This window comes from Arvicanthis niloticus, chromosome 2, assembly GCF_011762505.2.
Source record: "Arvicanthis niloticus isolate mArvNil1 chromosome 2, mArvNil1.pat.X, whole genome shotgun sequence".
Lineage (NCBI taxonomy): Eukaryota > Metazoa > Chordata > Mammalia > Rodentia > Muridae > Arvicanthis > Arvicanthis niloticus.
In genome coordinates this window covers 70,623,376-70,644,711 of record NC_047659.1, presented here as the reverse complement: position 1 = coordinate 70,644,711, position 21,336 = coordinate 70,623,376, and the positions used below count along the sequence as shown (strand labels likewise).

At 38.2% G+C, this 21,336-nt stretch overlaps 1 protein-coding gene across 2 annotated transcripts in view; it reads right to left on the bottom strand.

Moving 5' to 3' along the window:
• Lrrc4c (leucine rich repeat containing 4C) overlaps nt 1–21,336 on the bottom strand; it is a 1,205,288-nt gene that overhangs the window by 151,881 nt on the left and 1,032,071 nt on the right. The window lies entirely within an intron of this gene.

The following is a 21,336-nucleotide window of genomic DNA, read 5'->3' as shown; positions in this document are numbered from 1 at the left end:
ATTTTTGTTTCACTTTTTCCTTTGGGCCCTTTTTTTGATGGTGTGTTTGGTCATCTGATGTGTGTGTGTGTGTGTGTGTGTGTGTGTGTGTGTGTGTGTGTGTGGTTTTATTCTAACATCCAGAATATCAGAATGCACTCTTGGCTCACAAAAAGGAAAACTAAACAGTTAAACAGAGTGTGCAAATGATAAACAGAATTATAGCAGAGCAATGAGATAAGAATAGAACCTCTGTGCTACCACAGGAACATCAAAGGCCTACCCAAGTTCATGACAAATGTTCTTTTCCCCTTCACTATATATTTAGTTCTTTGGAGTTCAAAAATGTATATCTATACATTTCTTTGAAGATGAAGGAGAAGCAGTAATATGGATTTCAGACATCATCACCTGCAAGGGAAAATACCCTCATCTCAGAGTCAGCTACCTTTGCTTATGGTTTCTCATTATGCTTTTGCAGTGCTTTGATGTAGTTGTAACCCATAAACAACGTGAATTTGTGAAGGAATTGATGCTTTTGTACTTAAACGGATGTTACACGGCCTGATTCACCAACACTAGTAGGCCATTGATTATAACTTCAATTTGTGTTGGTCAAGCATCATTTACCCACTGGCAAAATATTGGAAAATACTTTCCCTAGATGCTCTGGATGGATTCAGAGGAGTTGACCCCTCGCGTTTAAAAGTAAACTGAAAGGTATTTGGAATCCAAGTGTTCTTTTTAGGGAAACAGACAGCATGAGGAAGACCAACAGTATGTTTATTCAAGGTGGGGTACACTAGCTGTCACTATACACCTTTAACCCCCTTCAGAGTAAAGTATTCTCTTGAGTGACACAAAAGGAAGGAATGATGCTAAGTAGAGAATCAAGGAAGATGCTCTAGTTCTGCTTAGCTTCTCACTGCATAGCCACAGGACCACGGCTGTCTATTTGCTCTATATGGCACTGAATTGGTTATCCGATATTCATGTTTGCATTTGTAGTCAATTATTAATCACCCTTATGTATGATGTTTAAAGCCTCTTTTATGCATCACTTTATTGAATATTCAAAAAATGAATGATTTTTGAAGGCAAAGTGAAATGTCAGATGACATACTTGGTAAATGACAGCCAAATATTGAACCCAGATCCAGTCAGTTTCACATCTTCTAGTTTTTCATAAATTCCAAGTTTTCAGTAACATGGAGAGCAGCTTGTCATACGGAAAACAGTCATGAACACACCGACTTTTATTATCAGTATGGATCCCTAAAGGAGAGTTTGTAGTTTTGTATGGAGATTTCACTGTTGTATACTGCTATGTAGCTTTAGTTAAAGTGAACCAAAATAAAGACTCAGCCAGGGTCTCTAAAGCACACACAAGGGTCTTTAAAGCACATATGCAATTTCAGTTGTTAAGACTAGACACACAAGTGTATATATGTATCCAGCAGGGCTGTCAAGTATGCTTAATAGATACATGTATTTAAGATCCTTTATTAACCATCTTTTAGATGAAAGAATTGCCTACTGAGTAAGTCATCCCTTCCTTATGCTTCCAATTCATCAGTTCTTCTTATTATCCGAATCCTGTCTAAATGAAGGTCATTGGAGTGAGATAACGTGGGAAGAGGGAGTGTGATGCTCCCACGGTGGTTTTCTTCTGTAGATACACAGAAGTCCTCATTTTTTTCTTCTGATTTAAAAAATATATAGGTAAAGTAAACTTGCCATATTATTTCTCTCTGGGTTGATGACTCTAAAGTGGTATAATCTTTAACAAACACCAGGGGACAGCATCTTGTAATCAGAAACACAAAACAGTAAATACCATGAAATTAGTAACTTTGTTAAAAAAAAAATAAGAATAAAAGACTGTATATCATGTTGCTCATTAGATTTAAGGAGTGGCTATAGGTAATTCTGTCAGTGCATAGTACATATATATTTTAGGTCTAATTTATTATTTTTATCGAGCAAAACCTAAGAGTACTCTGTTTTGGTTCAAATTCTATTATAAACAGAGAATAATCGTATCAAGCTTGCCCCTGTAATTCACACAAGCTGGTGAGAATTAAGTCTGTTAAGTTAACTTAAAATTTACTTTAATATTAAATGTTATATGTTTGTAGGCATATGTGCTTATAGGCAATACAACATAGATGAGGTTTCAGCAGTAGAAGGCATCTCAAGAAGCATATATTCGCAGATCCTAGTAATAGAGTTGAGGATACTAAAGTGTAAGTACATTTGCAGATACGGCAATTCCAACATGCAACATTTACTCCATCTAGATTTACTACTTGTTCTCTCTTGGATTTCAATATTTGTCTTAGTTTTTATCTTGCCTGTACAGTCTAGTGTACATCCCCACATTAGGGTCATTTGATGCATCCCAAAAAATAGAGGATCTGCTAGTCCCCTATTACTGCCTGACATTATGGAAGACATCACTAATTCCCAAGCACCCCATGTACTTGACAATGTGGAAATATCTCCTTTGCCTGTCTTTTCTCTACCTTACAGACCTGACTCAGCTTATTTGATAATCTCATGCTGCTCTTGTTTTCCTTTGTTTGTTTCCATTATACTCCTCTTGAGTACTAGTTTGGGAAGGGAAAAGCAAATGAGAAAGTATGAAGAAGGGAATGATAAAGGAAAAAAAATCTGTTCTATATAAAATGACAAGAAGCCACAAGACTGGAGCTAGTAGGTGTGAGGACGAACTAGTCACTTAAACACTTATTGGGACCCAGACTGATTACCACACTGTCTGATCTTTGCTTCTTAATACATCGTGATTGATTTGATAAATGAGCTGTCCACTTGTTTGAATAAAAAAAAAATTGATAGGTAGTTCTACTAACTGAATGATGATTCAGGAAACTAGGGCAGTGCCTTAATCAGTAAAGTGCATGCTGCAAACTTTCTAGGACCTAAACGCTCCATAAAAAGCATGGTGTACTCACTTATAGTACCAGAACTGGGAAGGCAGAGATAAGAAATCTCTGGAGCTTCCTGAGAGGTCACTATGATCAAATTGCTGAACTCAGGTTCAATGAGAAACATTGTCTAACAAATAAGTGAGAAAGTGACCGATGAAGACACTTCCTGCATCTTTCTATGTATGGGTAGATATATACATATACACTCATATGCATACACATCCAACACACATGTTATAAGTTATTATATAATGTAATCAGAATATTAAAAGATAGTGTCCTGGCTGGTTTTGTGTCAACTTGACACAAGCTAGAGTTACCACAGAGAAAGAAGCTTCAGTTGAGAAAATGCCTTCAGCTATAAGGGGGAGGACCCATTGTGGGTGGTACCATCCCTGGGCTGGTAATCTTGGGTTCTATAAGAAAGCAATCTGAGCAAGCCGGGGGGAGCAAGCCAGTAAGTAACATCCCTCCATTGCCTCTGCATCAACTCCTGCTTCCTGACCTACTTGAGTTCCAGTCTTGACCTCCTTTGGTGATGAACAGCAATTTGGAAGTGTAAGCTGAATAAACCCATTCCTTCCCAACTTGCTTTTTGGTCATGATGTTTGTGCAGGAATAGAAACCCGGACTAAGACAGATGGTAAGTGGAAAGACCTGCAAGCGTGAATGGACCATTAGCTTTCTTTAAGAGGGATAGCTCAGTAGAAGCTTCATAGATGGAAAATATGTTTTAAAAAGGACCCTCTCCATGTGATCACTTAAGAGGTGTCTCCAGTTTGTTTATTTCGCAGCCAGTAGATATATAATATGCATTATTTATAAAAAGAAAAGTAACTGTGAAGCTAACTGAATTCAATCTCTTTACCCTCATATAGAAAGATTATTTGATATGTAGAGATACTGTTTGATGAAGTGGTAGCACACAATACTCTCCATTGAAAGTTACCCTTTACACAAAAGTACATTAGTGAAAAGATTGCACTTATGGGAGGAGTTCTCATCATTTAAAATATATTGAGTACTATGGCCAATGATTAGAATTATTTAAAGTCATAAAAAGAACAACTTTTTAAAAATGTATGACAATTTGCCCATTAGTTTGAAATTTCCTTAGATTCAATTATATTTTAGGAATTCTTGTTAAATTGTGACTTTAGACCTAACAAAGCACAATTTCCTTCCTCTAAAGTTTTTTTTTTTTTTTTTTTTTTTTTTTTTACCACAGATGATCCTTGTGAGTCGATACTAGAGGCTTTTTTTTTTTTTTTTTTTTTCCCCTGTTTTTAAAACCACCTAATTTAGAAAATCACCCATAAAGGTATCTTTAAAATTCCACCAGGAATTAGTAGATGGTGTGAATCCAGTTGTGTAATTTGATAAGACAGCTGCATTTTATCCAGCTAAATCAGCACTTGATCCTAAACAAGTCCTTTGAAATGCACTGTTTTCCACCATAAGCCCAGCAGTGCAGACTTAGAAAAATATAGCTGTGTCTTCTGCACCACATTACCATTGTTCTTTCTGGAAACTAAGCACACAGACATCATATTTTAGTTCTTGCGCATGGAAGATTCAGTAGCACATCTGTGATTCCAGGCTTGTACCCGATTTAGTAGCACATGACTCAATGTTAGGATGGCAGAATTTTTTTTTAAATGCCCATGTATCTATTGTGCAACATATTTGCATGCATTTGTGTATTTATGTGCACATGTTTGTAGGAATGTGTATGTTTGCATATGTGTATGCATATATGAGCGCTTATGTGTGAAGATCAGAGGTAAACATGACGTTGCAGACATCCCCAATAGCCGCGTGTGTTTGTGTGTGTGCAAGTGTGTCCATGCGTGCCTGTGGTGTGTGTGCGTTTGGATACATATACTCAGAGGTTAGAAGATGATTTGGGTGCTCTGTTCTTAAGCTCTCTACCTTATATTCTTAAGACAGATTCTCACTGAATATGGAAATTTAGCCTGCAGCCAGGAAGTCCAGAGATGTTTTTTCTCTGTCTTCAGAAGTGTGCACTATGGATCCCATTCTTTTATAAGTGTCATTGGGGACCACATTCATGTTTACACAGCAAACAGATACTTTTACTGACTGAGGTCTCTAACACCCTTAATGGGCAAAACATTTTTAAGAGGAAAAATGTCCTTAATGTGGTTTGTGTTATTATATTGATACTAAATTGAAAATACCACATGAGTAAAATAGTATCCTGATAAATAAGGAAATATGGTTTACCAAAGCAAGCGTCGAGTTTATACAGGACTCTCTTGACTGACTTTGTATAATTTCTCATTACATCAAGTGTTAGTTTCAGAAGATTTGTAGCATCTGAAATGCTGCTGCTTTTCTCTGTATGTGCAGCTTGGTCTTAATGTGGGTCCGACCAACAGCTGGATCTGGGACTGTCCCTAAAGCTGTTGCCTGCCTGTGGACCCTGTTCCCCTAACGGGGCTGCCCTGTCTGGCCTCACTGGGAGAGGATGTGCCTAGTCCTACAGTACCTGTATATGTCAGGGTTGTGAGATACCCGGGTGAGAGTAGAAGGGGTGGAGGATGGGAAGAAGGACTGTGTGAGGAGGGACGAGAGTGGCAGCAATTGAGATATAAAGTGAGTAAAAATATTAAACAACAACAACAACAAAAAAAAAGAAAATTGAGTAAATACACTCATAAGTATGCATCAAAGTTGTGGTCTCACTGCACAAAGTAAAATCTTGGTGAATGCACAATAACTGTGTGTTTGATAGTTTAATAAAGTGGATGGGGTGGAGGAAAAGGGGAACCTGATCTGGTATTGGAAAAGGATTGAAGCCCTAAGGGCCAGCAGTAAAAACAAAAAGAGGAAACTTCTGGAGGTAGGAGGTTGGAGACACCCTCCAGAATGTACCAGAGACCTGGGAGGTGAGAGACTCTCAAGACTCAAAGGGAGGGACCTCAGATGAAACGCCCTTTGTGTGGAGAGGGAACTTATAGAGCCCACATCCAGCAGGAAGACAGGGCATTAAGTGAATGATGGGGTTGCCATCCCACAGTCAAAACTCTGACCCATAATTGTTCCTGTCTAAAAGAACTTCATGTATGGAAATGGAGAAGAGCCTGAGGAAAAGAAGCTCCAGCGACAGGCCCAAAGTGGGGTCCCAGCTCAAGGGGAGGTCCCAAGACCTGACACTATTACTGAGGCTATGGAGCGCTCACAAAAAGGGACCTATCATGACCACCCTCTGGAAGACCCAACAAGCAGCTGAAAGAGTTAGATGCAGATATTTGCACCCAACCAGTGGACAGAAGCTGCTGACCCCTGCAGTTGAATTAGGGAAAATCTGGAAGAAGCTGAGGAGGAGGTGACATTGAAGAAGGATCAGCAGTCTCAATTAACCTGGACCTCTGAGATCTCTCAGACACTGGAACACCAACTAGGCAGCATATGCCAGCTGATATGAGGCCTTCAACACATATTCACCAGAGGACTGCTTTGTCTCGGTTCAGTCAGAGAAGATGCACCCAACATCAAGAGACTGGAGGCCCCAGGGAGTTTGGAGGTCTGGTGGGGTGGTTGGTGGGGACATTCTCCTAGAGGCATGGGGTCAGGAGGTGGTATGGGATGTGGAACAGTCAGAGGGTAGATGGGGCGGGGGTGGGGGTGGGGGGAGGAATATAATCTGGAGTGTAAATAAATAAATAAATAAATAAAAGATTATCTAAAAAACATTCAAGTCACAATTTGCCAGAATGAATTCTCAATGAATTTTAAAATATTTTTTTATAGAAATTCAAGTTTTCATTGGAATAACAACTTTTATGCCACAAACTTCAACTCATTACAAAATACATTTTTTTTTGTTGATGTAAGGAGATAGATACATTTAAAGTTATCACATGGGTTCCTTTCTCATGCTAACTTATGCCTTGATTCCTTTGTGATTATATTTAGCAGATATCAAAATCATGAAACTTCAGTAAATAAAGACTAAATGTAAACCTTTATGTAAACCCGAGGCCCTAAATTTAGGTCTCTTTTTTCCTTCATAAAAATGTATGTGAAATGAAAATCTGCACATAAGCACTAGCAATTTAATCCAGTCCTGTCCATTTGTTTATTGGACAAATACTTATTGCTTATATTGGTCAACTCAAGCTTGAATTGGACAGCTGTTCATTGTGCATTAAACGGATCTCAGATGCAGGGAAGGGGATTCAGGAGGATTTGTGATCAAAGAAGATGAACCCACTGAGACCATCCAGGTCCAGGACAATTTCATTTTTGTAACTTTTGGAGGAGTTTGCATAACAAGAACAGGGATTCAATTTAGGAATATTGAATTAAGAAATGGTGTAATTAATTTGAGGTTTACTAAAACATTGCAGAAGGCATGTGAAGAAGAATTTTCCGAGGAGCAGGACCACTGAGACCCTGGAGAACCATGAGAAAATGATTGAAAATAATGGGGATCTAAACCTAAGTAGCAGCTTTGTGGCTGGAGAGGGTGAGGTAGGTGCAGAAACTACCAAGTGTTAGAATTTACAAAATAATAGTAATTTGCATATTCATTACATTCATTGGTCTACTGTAGCAAAATAGAAGAAGTAGCATTATCAAATTGGGACTGTTCTGCTAGTCAGATAAGTTTAATGCAACAAAATAAAAATAAAAATGAAATTAAAGAAACCTTTCATTTGACGATTAATTCTTTCCTACATTTTTATAATTAGATCATTCAATGTGTTTCATATGTTTATTTGGTTTTTGGTTCACATGCAAACATAGAGCAAAATACAAAGTTAAAAAGACTATATCAAATGCACTCTATATTTATTAATGTTGATGACCATAAATGTATTAAATAATAACCAGTGAGTTGATAGCTGTTTGGATCTTTCCATACAGATTTTAACTTGGATTAGAAGATTTCTGCCTAGAGACATGTTCACGTAGAACAATCAAACAGTATGATTGACAGTATTCAATGCTTCACAAAACTTATCAGTCATCTCCAAGTTTCTAAGTGCATTTCTCAAAAACTAGATTCTAAAGTGAAATTGATGATATCTTACAAACACTCGCTCAAATGTTCTTTCCACAGCAAGGCACAGCATTAGAACAATGTTAAGAACCAAGTGCCAGTATCACTCACCAAATCCTTCTACATAGCCCTACCACCCAGCACAATCCACTTTCCACATGAAAGCTGGGTATCCTAAGGGTTCCCCCCATATACCCCTAACCCTGGCCCCAGTAGCTGGCTCTTTTTCTTCAGGTGCTGCTGACAAGCAGTATAATTAAACTAAACTTACAGTCACCGAAGGGTGCCTCTAAGTGCCTGTGCAGTCAAATACCACTTATTTCAAAGGGAAATGACATGAATTAATTTCCCAAGAAGAAGAAAAAAGTTAAAAACATAAAGAAAAGAAAAAGTCAGAAGAATGGCAGCTCCCTGTAACACAATATGCAGATTAATGGCACCCACTGATTGATGAAAGTGTCAAACATCATACCTTTCAGTTAGAAACGAAGCTGCTGAAAGAGTTTGGGGGCTTTCTGCTCATTTTTGCATGAAATATGAACTGATAAAGTCAAGGTAAAATTAGATTTTCCTGGTATCTTTAACTTCTTCGCTATACTCAGATCTGTCTTTGAGGACAATAGTTCCTTGTGAAATAGAATAGAATTCATTCAAAGGTATTTCAGTGTACCAGGAGTAAAATTAAAATTTCTTATGTTGACTTGTAAAATCATTCTTTGACTGGTTTTGACCTCCTCTCAGCCTTTCTTTAACCTTTCCTCCACATCACCTGTCCTTGCACTTTGGCCTCTGAATTGACCCCTTCTGTGCCCAAATAGTCTTGCTCATCTTTCCCTTTGTTCTTTTTGGCATCATTCTCTCTGATCTTCTAAGAGTTAGAAGCAGTTGCAGTGGCCACCCTGGGTCTGCTTACACCACAGGGTTTAATTATCTTCTGGACAACACTCATCCATTGTTTTGTTTTGGTTTGGTTTTTTGTCTGTAGATTTATTTATTTGTCTCTTTAGATTATGTAGTCCATAGAATCCTGAACCTTAACTTTCGTATTAATTCTCTATTGATGTAGCAACACAAAGCAGGTGTTGCATTTAAAATGCTGAAGAATACCATAATAAATAAAAAATGATATATATCAGAAAGCCAGTGGTTTACTACTGATAAAGGTTAGCACAGAGATCTAAAGAGGTCATGTGCTTAAATAAATAATAGCTATGTCTCTGGTCTTATTTTTATGCAATCAAATACAAACATTATAAAATACAGAAGACCTAGAGGTTTAAAAATTAGAAACCTCTAATTCCATACATATAAATCTGGGTAAATACTTGGATCTTCGGTCTAACACCTTGCTTAGACAAAAATGTTATTATGTGCTAGTTTGTTACTCATTCTACCCTTACAAACCTCTAATACCTTAGCAGTAATCTGAAACACCTGTCCCAAAGAGCTGCAAGGCTGATCATGGAATAGTGCACATGCAATTGTTAGCATAGTTGCTGGCATCTAATGAGAACACTCATTATTAAAATATTCTATGCCAAGGTGTCAGTTCCTGAGGCTTCTTTCCTCTGCCTGCTGCCTGAGCAGCTTGGCTACTTCTATGTTCGTCTTTAACAATGTGTAAAAATTGCAAGTATGACAGAACAGTTTAAAAAGCAACAGCAGGAGCTACAACAGGAGGACCCCTTCTGATGTTTGGGTGACTCCTAATCCTAGTCTTTATCTATCTCATTCCGCCAGGCTGGAAGGTAGAGTTACATTCGTCAATATATATCAGAAGAGAAGGGAATTCTAAAGCTGTTTTAGGAAGTCTATTAAAGAAAATGTCATTTTGCCCTTATCATGCCTATAAAAATTTAGATACTATATCTTTAAAAAGGCCATCCCTTTCCTTTCTCCAAGTGTCAAAAGATAGCTCAGAAAGTGTATGACCTTGAACTACTTTCTGTTGTAAGCTTGTCCACTGTTGTAAATAAACATAACAATTCCAGGTATGGCATTTGCTTGCTTCATGGTAGGGAGGTGAAAATTAATTTCTCATGATCAAAAACTTCACTCTTGGATCCCTCCCACTGTTCCACTCTCACTCCTGTATACATACCATTGCTAGTTTCTCAAGGTCCTCGATGGGCACATCTTCCCCCACAAGAGTGTCTCTAACTGCATCCATTCCAAGTTCATTCCACTAGGTTCTCCACCTGTCCCGGGGCACACATGGTCTTAAAGCTTTCTCCATTCTCCTTCAACTCAATCTCTTTACGGCCTATAACTGATACACAGAAGAAAGCACCTGCTCTTGTACAAAGCAGTGAACTCTTCTGTGAAGTGTTTGCTTTGTGTCAAGCCCTGTGCAGAGCACTGCACATACATTCATTTCCAGTTGCAATGATGGCCAATCCTGTAATCAGACATTATAATTAGGTGGTTGATTATAATCCACTTTAGATACCTTTTACAAGCTTGCAATGTTATTAACTACTTTGGGAGTTAAGATAAGATATATAATATCAAGTGATCTCAATTTTCTAGTACTGTAAAATAAGAAATAAAAATAGTATAAACCTGTAAGGCTATGTATGAATTCTTTTTGAGAGGGAGCAAAGATGATAGGTGTGGTATGTAGGTTTTTCAGGCATACTAGGAGAACACTCTCCTGTGACAAAACAGCCTCTTTCCCACAGAATTCCTCTTCTGTGGTGCAGATGGTGTTTTAAGTGAGAGTTCATTTTCCCTTGGATCAGATGCCATGTGTATTGCTGGATGTTAAAGCAGCAACCATACCATTGTATAGATATAGAATGCACTGCTCCCAGTCTCCTAACCTACTCACCCCTATACTGGAAATACCTATGAGTATTGTCTAAATCTTCCCCAACCCCATTGCAAATTACTGGAATACCCGGATGAAAACATTAGATACGTTTAGACTCTGGTTGTGAAGGACTCTTGCTCTCTAAGGTCTTGTGAGCAATTTAAATTTGCCCCGCTCATTACTATAAGCAGAAGACTTTCAGCTTCCAAGATTAGTCAGAAGCATTTTTCTTCATTGCTTAAGTGGCTCTTTTACTTCTAAGATTCTCCTGTCCCATTTCTGCCTCACAAATGCTTACTTATCCTTTGGAGTTACTTCTTGTTGAATATTTCTCATACTTCTTTCCAATTTCACAATTTTTCCCTCTAAAAACTTACAAATACATCATTTTTACATTGGCACGATCTTTATATTCTACCATAGAATATAGATCTTTCCTAATTATATGATTTCTCTTGAGAACACCAAAAGCACTGAATATATGTTTGTCTTTTCTAACCATTATAGTAGTAAATATAATTTCTGGCATGAATTATCTGTACATTAAATTTACACCAAAAGAGAGAGACCTATGTGCCTCTGTACATGTGGAATGGAGACATACTTACATCCACTAACACAGCCAGAGAGGGGAAAGACATCCAACAGACCACACAGGCCATGCCCTGCAGCACATTCCAGTACAGACCTCTAGAAGTCAACCTGCTACTGTACAGCACTGGCAGACTGTAGACACACAGAGGCACCGCTACTGCCATGCCAAGCAGTGCAGGAGTGGGAAGAGGTCCGTAGACCCACATGCCACAGTGTCATACAAACGGGCTGTAGACACCTAGAGGTTCACTTGCCCTCACACCACATAGAGCAGGAAGAAGAGTCTTCCTAGAGGCCTGCTAGCCACATGTCTTATTGCAATGTGAGCTATGACAGTGATAGACAGATCAGAGAGAAAGAGATGCAGAACAGTTTGAGCATTACGAGGGGAGATCAAACTGGACATGAGCAGGTAGAGAGGGATAGCAAATTGTGTAGCTAGTTCCTCCATCTAGTTCCTGTATGAAGGTCATATTAAAAGAGAATTTTTGAAATAGGCCGAAACTAATAATAATAACAGGGCCCTTTCCCTAACCTAAATAGTTAAAAGTGCCTGCCAGCAGGTTTGGGTCCATTTAATTTAATTAGTTACAGAGGAGGTGGAGTTACAAGACAAAGGCCTGTTAAGAACATTCCAGAAACTGACCAGCCAAGGGAGGAACTACACCCTGCCCCCATGGTACTGCCTGCTAGTGTTCAAAAAAAATAAAACAACCAATCCTGTGCGCCCCCGCGAGAGTTCGCTTTTTCCCCACCCTGCCCATATATAAGCTCTAGACCCCTGAGCCACCACAGGGTCAGTCCCTCTATCCCCTATGTGAGATATGGGGATATGGGCTGGCCCAGAGCTCTGCTTTAATAAACCACCTCATGTGCTTTACAGCAAGACGGTCTCTCGTGTGTCCTTTGGGTGCGTGCTATCCTGTGACTCTAGTGGACGTCCCTTCTGGGGAGTCCTGGACCTTTCAATATCTAGGTTTGTGGCCATACAGGTACAAGAATCAGTGTTGATGTCAGTGACTCATATTACAATTAGAGACCACATGGATATTCCCAGCTGCCTGGGACCGTATAGGTGCCCCAGAGGTGAGCAGAACTGGCCTTGTTGCTTTCTGGCTGTGGCATTCTGGAGAGCTGACCATGCCCTGTGCCAACTGCAACACTCAGGAGAGCTGACAATGCACCTCACCTGGAGAGTACAGCAGAGCTGCCCCCAAATAGAGGGTGTGTGTGAGGCTGGCTCTTAGGGTATAAGCATGGGAGAACTGGTCAAGTGCTCATCTGATATGAGGTGGCATGAAAATGATGCCCTCCACCACTTATCCCCTTGCCAGCTGAGGCAGTCTGAAGAGCTGGTGCTCTCATGAAAGTGGTTATACTGGCCATGCCTCTCACCAGATGCAACACTTGGGAGAGCAGGACCTGCACCTCACTGAGACAACAAATTGGAGCTGGCTTGGCAGGCAGGTATGCAGTTGAGTCAGTTTGAGAGCATGAGAGCAGGAGGACTGTCCGGCCTGACATGAGGTCTAATCTCCATTCAACCTATACCCTTCAGTCACAGGTGGAGGGCATGATAAACAGGCCTCAGGCCCTAGAGAGATTTACATACTAATGAGGTACATGAAGGCCAGAGGGTGGAGCCAAATAAGCATTCCTCCCCAGCCCCTCCCCCCTCTTTTTCTCTCTAACTCAGGTCTGCCCAGTTTTTTTTTTTTTTTTTTTTTTTTTTTTTTTTTGGGGGGGGGAGTCATCCAGATCCATCCACCATCTGTCATGCCAATAAACAGGTTTTGAAACCAAGGACTTTCTCATGTGTTATTGGAGCCACACTGTGAGGAGCAGCGGAGAGGCCTTTAGAGAGCAACCAGGCCTAACTTCCAACCTGGAGAAACCCTGCAGTTCCCCAGCTATTGTTACCCACGGAGTGGGTATTCTTGCCCCATGCTGGGTGCCAGCTGTAGGTAACAATAGTATGTAAATCTCTCTAGGGCCTGAGGCCTGTTTATCACACCCTCCACCTGTGTCCTACTCACTGAAGGATGTAGGTTGAAAGGAGATTAGACCTTGTGTCAGGCCCGAAAGAGGAGAATGGCCTCTGCCTCCTGCTGATGGCAGCATTGGGTGGCCTAGTGGAGAAGTGCTAGTGTAAGGCCCCCACGAATGGAGGACCTCACCCAAGCCTTGGGAATTCGTGGCCACCCATTAACTGCAAGACACCGAACTTGATGTAATCAGCAAGAGATATATTTTAATCAGTATACTGAGGTCAAGACCTGTAGCCCAGGCAGGGGCAATTGGATCTGACCCCAGGGCTTTGGAGACAGAGAGAATTTAAAGCCCAAAACCACAACTGGGGTGGGGGGGGAAGGGGGGAACCACAACCCAGGGGGAGTAAGGGGGGCTATTGGAGAGCACCTGGGGAAAGTCTCAGCCCATTATTCAGTTTGTGACAGGGCACAAGGAACAGGCTATTCTCTAAGAGCCTATACTTAATCAGCCAAGTTCCTGGTATCCAGGATGTACAGGCACTCGGAGAACTCCCAACTCAAACTCTCCTGGTATTTACGGTACACAACTCAAACTCTCCTGGTATCCAGGGTGCACGGGCCTCTCAACTCAAACTCTCCTGATACCCATAGCACTGGATCACACTGACCTAAACTCCCAGCTCTGAACTCTCATCTTATTTATTTTGTCTTGTGAATAGCTAGTTTCCTAGGACCCAGAGCGCAGAACAAGCTGATCTGCACTTTTGACTCCATCTATGAAAAGTTTAAAAGATTTTTAACTCTTTCATTAGATTTCTCATCCTGGTGGTTCAGATATGGGAAAGTTGGCAGCTACAACCCAGGCCCAGTGTCAAGGCTTTGAGTTGTCCCACCCCAAAATCCACATCATCTATGAACTGTTAGAGTGAGTGAAAGGGTCAGTGTTGCTGATCCAAAGCTGTAGAATCTCCATGACACAGGGCAACAACAGGATAACCAAGAAGAATCCTGGTAAGGTTCCAACACTGATGGTGTGACAGAAGCTAGAGGCTTCGAACCAGACCAGTGACTCTTTGCAATTAACATTTACAAGTAAAGACATGTGGAGAATGGAATATACTGTGGGACACACTGTGACACACTACCGTTTCCATAGTAACATGTTTTCTATGCTTTGTTATGTTTTGGTTGTCATTTGGTTGGTTGTGTGTTCATTTTAGTTTCTTTTGGGTAGAAGGTTGCAAGGGAAGAGGGCAGCTATGAGAGGAAAGGCAGATGAGTAGGACTGAGGTGCCTGATGTGAAACTCATAAAGAATCAACAAAAACTTAAAATGTAAGCTAAAAGAAATAAATGATTTAGGACAAGACAATAGCTACAGATGATAAAGTCATCTAAAAGAGTTAGACAACAAAAATCAGATTCGTATAGAGATGTTTGTTGAATGAGATAATTAAACCAATGGCTGCTTATTGTTTAAACTGTTCACACAAGTGTCTTGGTTTTCTGTTTCTTTTAGCACATGCAGGAGCAGCTGAGGACAAATTATAGTTGTCATTTGAAAACAGTTAAGTGATTCGCCAACTGATGGAAATCTTATTCTTGTGTAGAAACAAAATCTATCAAATAAAGGAGATACAAACCAGCCTATATTATTACTTTATTAATCAAAAAAGATCAAGGAAGCAACTGCCTATTTGAAATGACACAAATGAAATACAACATGTTTGCCATTTCTCCCTGTGGTTTTAGCAAAAATCTCAACTCTATGTGTCTTATGGTAGATAAAATTCTCTGTCATTTAAGAGTTGAATTCTAGATGAGTTTATATACAGGCACTGTTCCATAAAGCAGTCCCAATAAAGCAGAAAAGACAAATGCAAAAAATTAATACTTAATAGCATTGCAACAATGTCTGTTTAAATAATGACCTATAAACATGTCCACTTTCTAACATAGAAATGTGGTTATGTCACCTTGCATAACCAAAAGGATCTAGGAGGTGTCTGTACACATTGTGTGAGGAAATTGTTTCACATTTTGTGAGTATATCTGACACAAGCACCAGGATCCTTCTGTGATTAAGGTGTGGATGTTTGGAAGTAAACAATAGCCTATCACTCCACATAGATGGTTTTAAGAGAAAACATGATTCAATAGGCAATCAGAAACATTTCCTCAAGGACCATAAGAAATGAATCCAATCTTTAATCCACTGATTGTTAAAGTGATAGAAGATAATCCTGAAGTTGCTAGATAATTTGATTGTCAGTACATAGTAGGATCTGCTTAAGAAAGGCACAACAATGACAACCGGAAACCACTAAGAATCAGTGACAGAAAGAAAGTCCTCACTGACTACTCATTTTCTATATCAAGCCTTGCCTGAAGCTAACCTACTTTCACAATATTTGATTATGGGAATATGTGTGTATGTGTATAATATTTGATTATGGAAATATATGTATGTGTGTGTATGTGTGAGAGAGAGAGAGAGAGAGAGAGAGAGACAGAGAGACAGAGACAGAGACAGAGACAGACAGACAGATAGACAGATAGACATAACCACAGGTTTCTATGTTAGAAAGTGGACATATTTGGGAGGACATTATTCAGACTTTGTTGTAATGCTCTTAAGTATTAATTTTTTGCATCTCTCTTTTCTGCTTTATTGGGATGGATTGCTTTATGGAACAGTGCCTGTGTATAAGCCTATCTATAATTCAAATCTTATATGACAGAGAATTATATCTAATATATATATATATATATATATACATATATATGTTCATATATATAATAAAATTATACATATTGAGAAATTTAAATATATATATATTTGAATAATCTATTCAATAGATAATTTGGGTCTTATTTACTCAAAATAAAAGTCATAAAATATATGAAATATGTAGCATTTGGTATAGAAAAATTCAGATGATACTGTTATTCACATCAGTGAGAATATGAATCGTTTCAAATTACACAGCTGGAAATAATCATTGTTAATGTACAAGTAGTTTTTTAACTGATCCTGAATGCAAGATATAATTAATAAATAGTAAAAATTAAGGTTTTCAGAAAAGTAGGCTTTCCACATTGATCTTTAAATATAAGTAGACATTTGAAAAGCAAAAAGAAACATAACCTAAAATACTTAAAGGCAATTATTTTGCTTTTCTTTTTAAATTGGATTGTACCCATGGCTTTATGAAAGCTAGGCAAGAGCTCTGTCACAAAGCCCTGAATGCAGTTTTTGAGACTTGATTTTGACAATGATAGAAGACAACTTTATTGAATAAATAGTTGCCTTCCCACAAAGCATACCAAGACTTGAGATACACATTCCTAACTTTGAATTTGGGTTTATACTATGCACCATGTATAAAAATAAATTCAAAATGAACCACTGATCCATCTGTAAAATATAAAGTCAAACATACTGGAAGAAAATTTACAGGAGATTATTTGTGACTGTGACTTTAGTAACTTTGTTGTCTAGTAGTTTCACTCCCAGGGCTCTGACTTCTCTTTCCCCTCAGCTTTCTGGATGAAGCTTATACCTTGGCATACAAAAATTAGAGATGGATGTCTGCACCACTAGAGTCCAGTGTCTGTAAGGTAACTGCTGGCTACTCTACTATCCAGAACTAAGATTTTGTCTATGGTGTCTGTTAGCACTATCCTAATTAGTCTCCATATTAGTTTGCCCCTGCAGGTGATGTTTGACAAGTTTCAATGAGCATAGTTACTGTAGTTTTCTAGATCTAGCAGATACCACAGAGAAAACAGAAGGTATCACAAATCTTCCAGGAATAATTTAAAATTACAGACAACAAGGAGTAGCACAATATTAATAGTAATGTCTTCTTTGAAATAATTCCAGACCCATTAAAAACTTTTTATTCTGTACCTGAGAGGCAAGACTAAGCCCCAATTATCTCCTATTCCACTGAAGTCTTAGGCTTCCATAGATTTTCCATATAAATAGGATTAGAATTTTCCACATCTTTTAAAGATCTGTCTTCATTTTCAACAACAACAACCAAAAAAATCCCACCCTCATTTATCCATCCATTTTATATTTAAAGTTGCCAGGGAACAAGACCTTTCAATGACTTCCTTAAACTAAATGTTTAACTTAATCTCTCTTGAGTTCTATCATCCATAATAAAATAATCTGACACAAATATGGATCCAGTTAGTTTCCTTTTTCTCTTTAGAAAGAAAATGTTTTGTCTTCATTTTAAACCTAGTCCTTACCATGGTGGCCACTAGTGCTACAGTTGAAGTTTTTATGTTTTTTGTTTGTTTTGTTTTTGATTTGTGTATAGTCAGGGCCTATTGTATTCCAGTCCAATCTCAAAGTCACCATGTAACCAAGAGCTGCCTTGAACTTCTGATTCTCGTGAATCTACATATTTCAGGTACGGGGATTACAAGCACATGTCATTACAAACAATGTGGTGCTGGAGTTGGAACCTAAGCCATTGTGCATTCTAGGTTAGTATTCATACTAACTGCATAATTAGCTGGGCATTATCTATGAAGTCTCAAATTTTTGTTACAACTCACTTCCTTCCTTTTGAAGTACACCAGAATTATCATTGATAATCTATTCACAAAAATAAGCTTATGTTACAATTCACCTCAAAATTCTCACATGGTTTGCTCACTTTCCAGCTACAAAGCTGTTTAACTGTTTTAGACAATTCCTACTGCAAAGCCTCTACTCCCCAGCAACTATTCTTCTTGTACAAACCAAGTAAGAATTTAAGCATTTTTCCCTAGTTTTTCCCTTCTAGGGCTGACTCTATGATGAGCCAACTAGCATCATGAAAGTCTATGAGTCACATTACTCTGGCTTTGCCATTCATGGTAGTAATCATGCCTACCTTGCCTTTGGGTTTATGTGCTCTCACTCACACTCTTGAAATCGTTTGCATTTAGGAAGTCTGTCATTTCAAGCATCAGCTGAAGCTTTAAAAAAAGGGACATTGCAAGGATCTTCGAGAATCCCAAGACTCCCTCAAAAATTTGTTTCTCAGTGTTAGGTATTTTGAATCTATCTCAGTGTAGGAAAGAGATATTAAACAACAAATTCAACACAACTTTTCTATTTCCTAAGCCACTGAATCCTTCCTGGTATCTTAAACAAATGAAGCTGGGCATTTCTATTCTCTTCCTGTGGACTATTATTTGCTGTATGACTTAGCCAGCAAACATTCAAATTATTAGGTCCTTCACTTGTTCTATGAGTTTCACCATTAAATATAGAAACATTTCTTAGCACGTCTAAAAAATAAATTTACCCTAATCCTGTGTTATGATCTTTCTGCAGTGGTAAAAATTCCCTATCTTTAGTCTCCAGTTTTATACATGTCTCTTAAATTTGGGAGAATAAATTAAGAAATTCAAGAAATGCCTTTTGAAGTGCATCACACCTCAGGATTCATACTCTATCTTCCTCCTTGGGTGTCTTCTGTGATTTGAGTCTAATGGGGCAGGTACTAAAATGAATCAGGATTATCTTTTATCTTAGCTGCATCAGAGGACACCATTATCCAAATAGAGATAATGCCATCTGATAGGGGTAGAAGAGCCACTACCATCATGTGTAGGGGTTGAGCTACTGCCATTTCTGCTGTGGTCAGAGCCTTCGCTTACAACTGGAAAGATTCACTGTACCTGGCCCTTGCTAGTGTTCATTTCAAGAGTCTTCCAGTTTTATCTTTAACCCAGTTCCAAAGATGATTTCAGGATGTGTTCATTAATGCAGAATCCCATTTCTGGTATCACTGTTATTTCTCAGAACATTTGAGGTATTCTGTAAAAATGCTACAAACTAAAGGTTTATAAATGTATTACTTAAATTTCTGTAAAAAGGGAAGTCTAAGATTCCCTGTAGATCTGATACAAGGTGAAGACTTTTCTGTACTTCTAAGGTGGTGTTCTATTTCTCTCTTATTACATGGTATAAGAAACCAATTCATGATTTTAATGTTTTAGATATTCCAATTTGTGATGACTCTGTCATATACTGCCTAACCATTTCCCCCTTAATCTTGCTTCTTTTAGTACTGTTGTGGAAATTACAATCCAACATATTAATTTATGGGAATGTTGAAATGCACACCATGTAAGATACTAGTAAATATTGAGAGAACAAAGAAAATTCTGGACATAATAGCTACTTCCATGTGCCTGAAACACAGAGAATAGAAGATCAGAACAAGGCTGGGAGCAACATGAACACCTGGTTTCAACTTCTATCTCTACATTTGCTAACACTGTAATATAGTAAAATAAGTTTTTTCTTAAATGATTTCCTCATGATAACATAAAATGTTACTAAAAATAAAACAAGTATTGAAATATTGCTTTGAAGGATAAATTCATTTGTGTAATTAATACATGCCCAGTTGTATACCAAAAGTATATGCCTTCTGATAAAGCTAATGCAAAAATCTATCAAGTTTACTTATATAAATTAATACTATCTGCAATTACCCCATCATATGCAACTTGTCCTTTTTTTATAGTATGTTTCTAGGTGCTCAATGATCACCAGAGTGTCATTCATAAATATGCTTCTTCCAGTTTTGAAAATCTCTGTGCCCATCAGTTTTAATTATGCCAGTCTGCCCAAAGCAACCATTAATCTATTATATGATTGCATATATTTTCTTAAGCTAAATTCATACTTAAATAGATCACATCACAGCATAGCATATCCAACACTATATGTGAAAGAAATTGCACCATGTATTTTTGTGCCTTGTTTTCTCACTCACCATAATGTTTTCAAGCTTTATCTATAATATAGCACATATCAAAACATTATTAGTTTTCTGCCAACTAATATTGCATCAGTGGATGCACCATATGTTATCCCAACATGATTAGTACAACACAGAATACATGAATGGATGAAGAATTAGCAAAGGTTAAATATTAATGATGCTTCCATACACAGGAACAGCAAAGGAGTGTGTTTGATTACAGAAAGATAACCCTATTTAAGAAAAATCATTGGTTTTCCTCTGTATATGACCTATAGTTCCATTAAGTAGCCATAGTGTTAAATTGACTTCTAATGACTTATCTTCACAACACAAATGGAAAAAAATATCAATCTTCATCGGATAAACTGATTTTGCAATAGATAGCTACTAATTCAGAAATCACTGACTAGTCAAGTGACAGAGAATAAGAGACTATGTAATGATCACCCCTAAATGAGAAATCTACATACTACCTCCTCCTCCCAGTATTCAGGGATTATTGTGGAAGATACAGCAGAAAAAGCTTGAGGCAATGGATGACTATAAGGAAACTTTTTTGCCTACAGTAGGGAAGTTTTGCATACAAACCAACAGCAGTTGTGATAGCATATACAATGTCAGCCCTAGCCCAAGTCAGAAACATGCCAGCATAGAAAGGGAAGTTCTACAAGAAGTCCCAAGCTAGGCAATTGCTGACAAAGAATAACTTTTCAGAAATGGAACAACTGTTTTTATTAATGGTATGGCCCATGTGCCACATAGGTCTATTATGTTCCCATGGAAGCTCACACATCTGAAGGTAAATAGGCAACATAAATTGTACTTGATGAACTTAAAAAAGATTCATGTCTGAATGAACAGAGAAGATGAAACTGGTTAGACAAGGAATTGGGAAAGCTGTTAAGATCAAATTTCATTGCATGCAAATTTCAAGAAATAATAAAACTGGAGAGAAAAATGAAAATATTGGTTTATTTGTACAATGATGCAAGAGACTCATCTGTTTCCTAAAGACTGGTTCTGCCTGGCCAAAGAGGAGTTAACAGGCAACTCATTTGTTTTATACTATGCAAGCTAATGCATAGAGTCTTGACTATCATTACATTATGGTTCCCATTTACTTTCAGAGGTGAAAATATTAAGATCCGTCACTCATCCTCTTCATTCCCATTCTTATCCACAGAGCCCTCTGT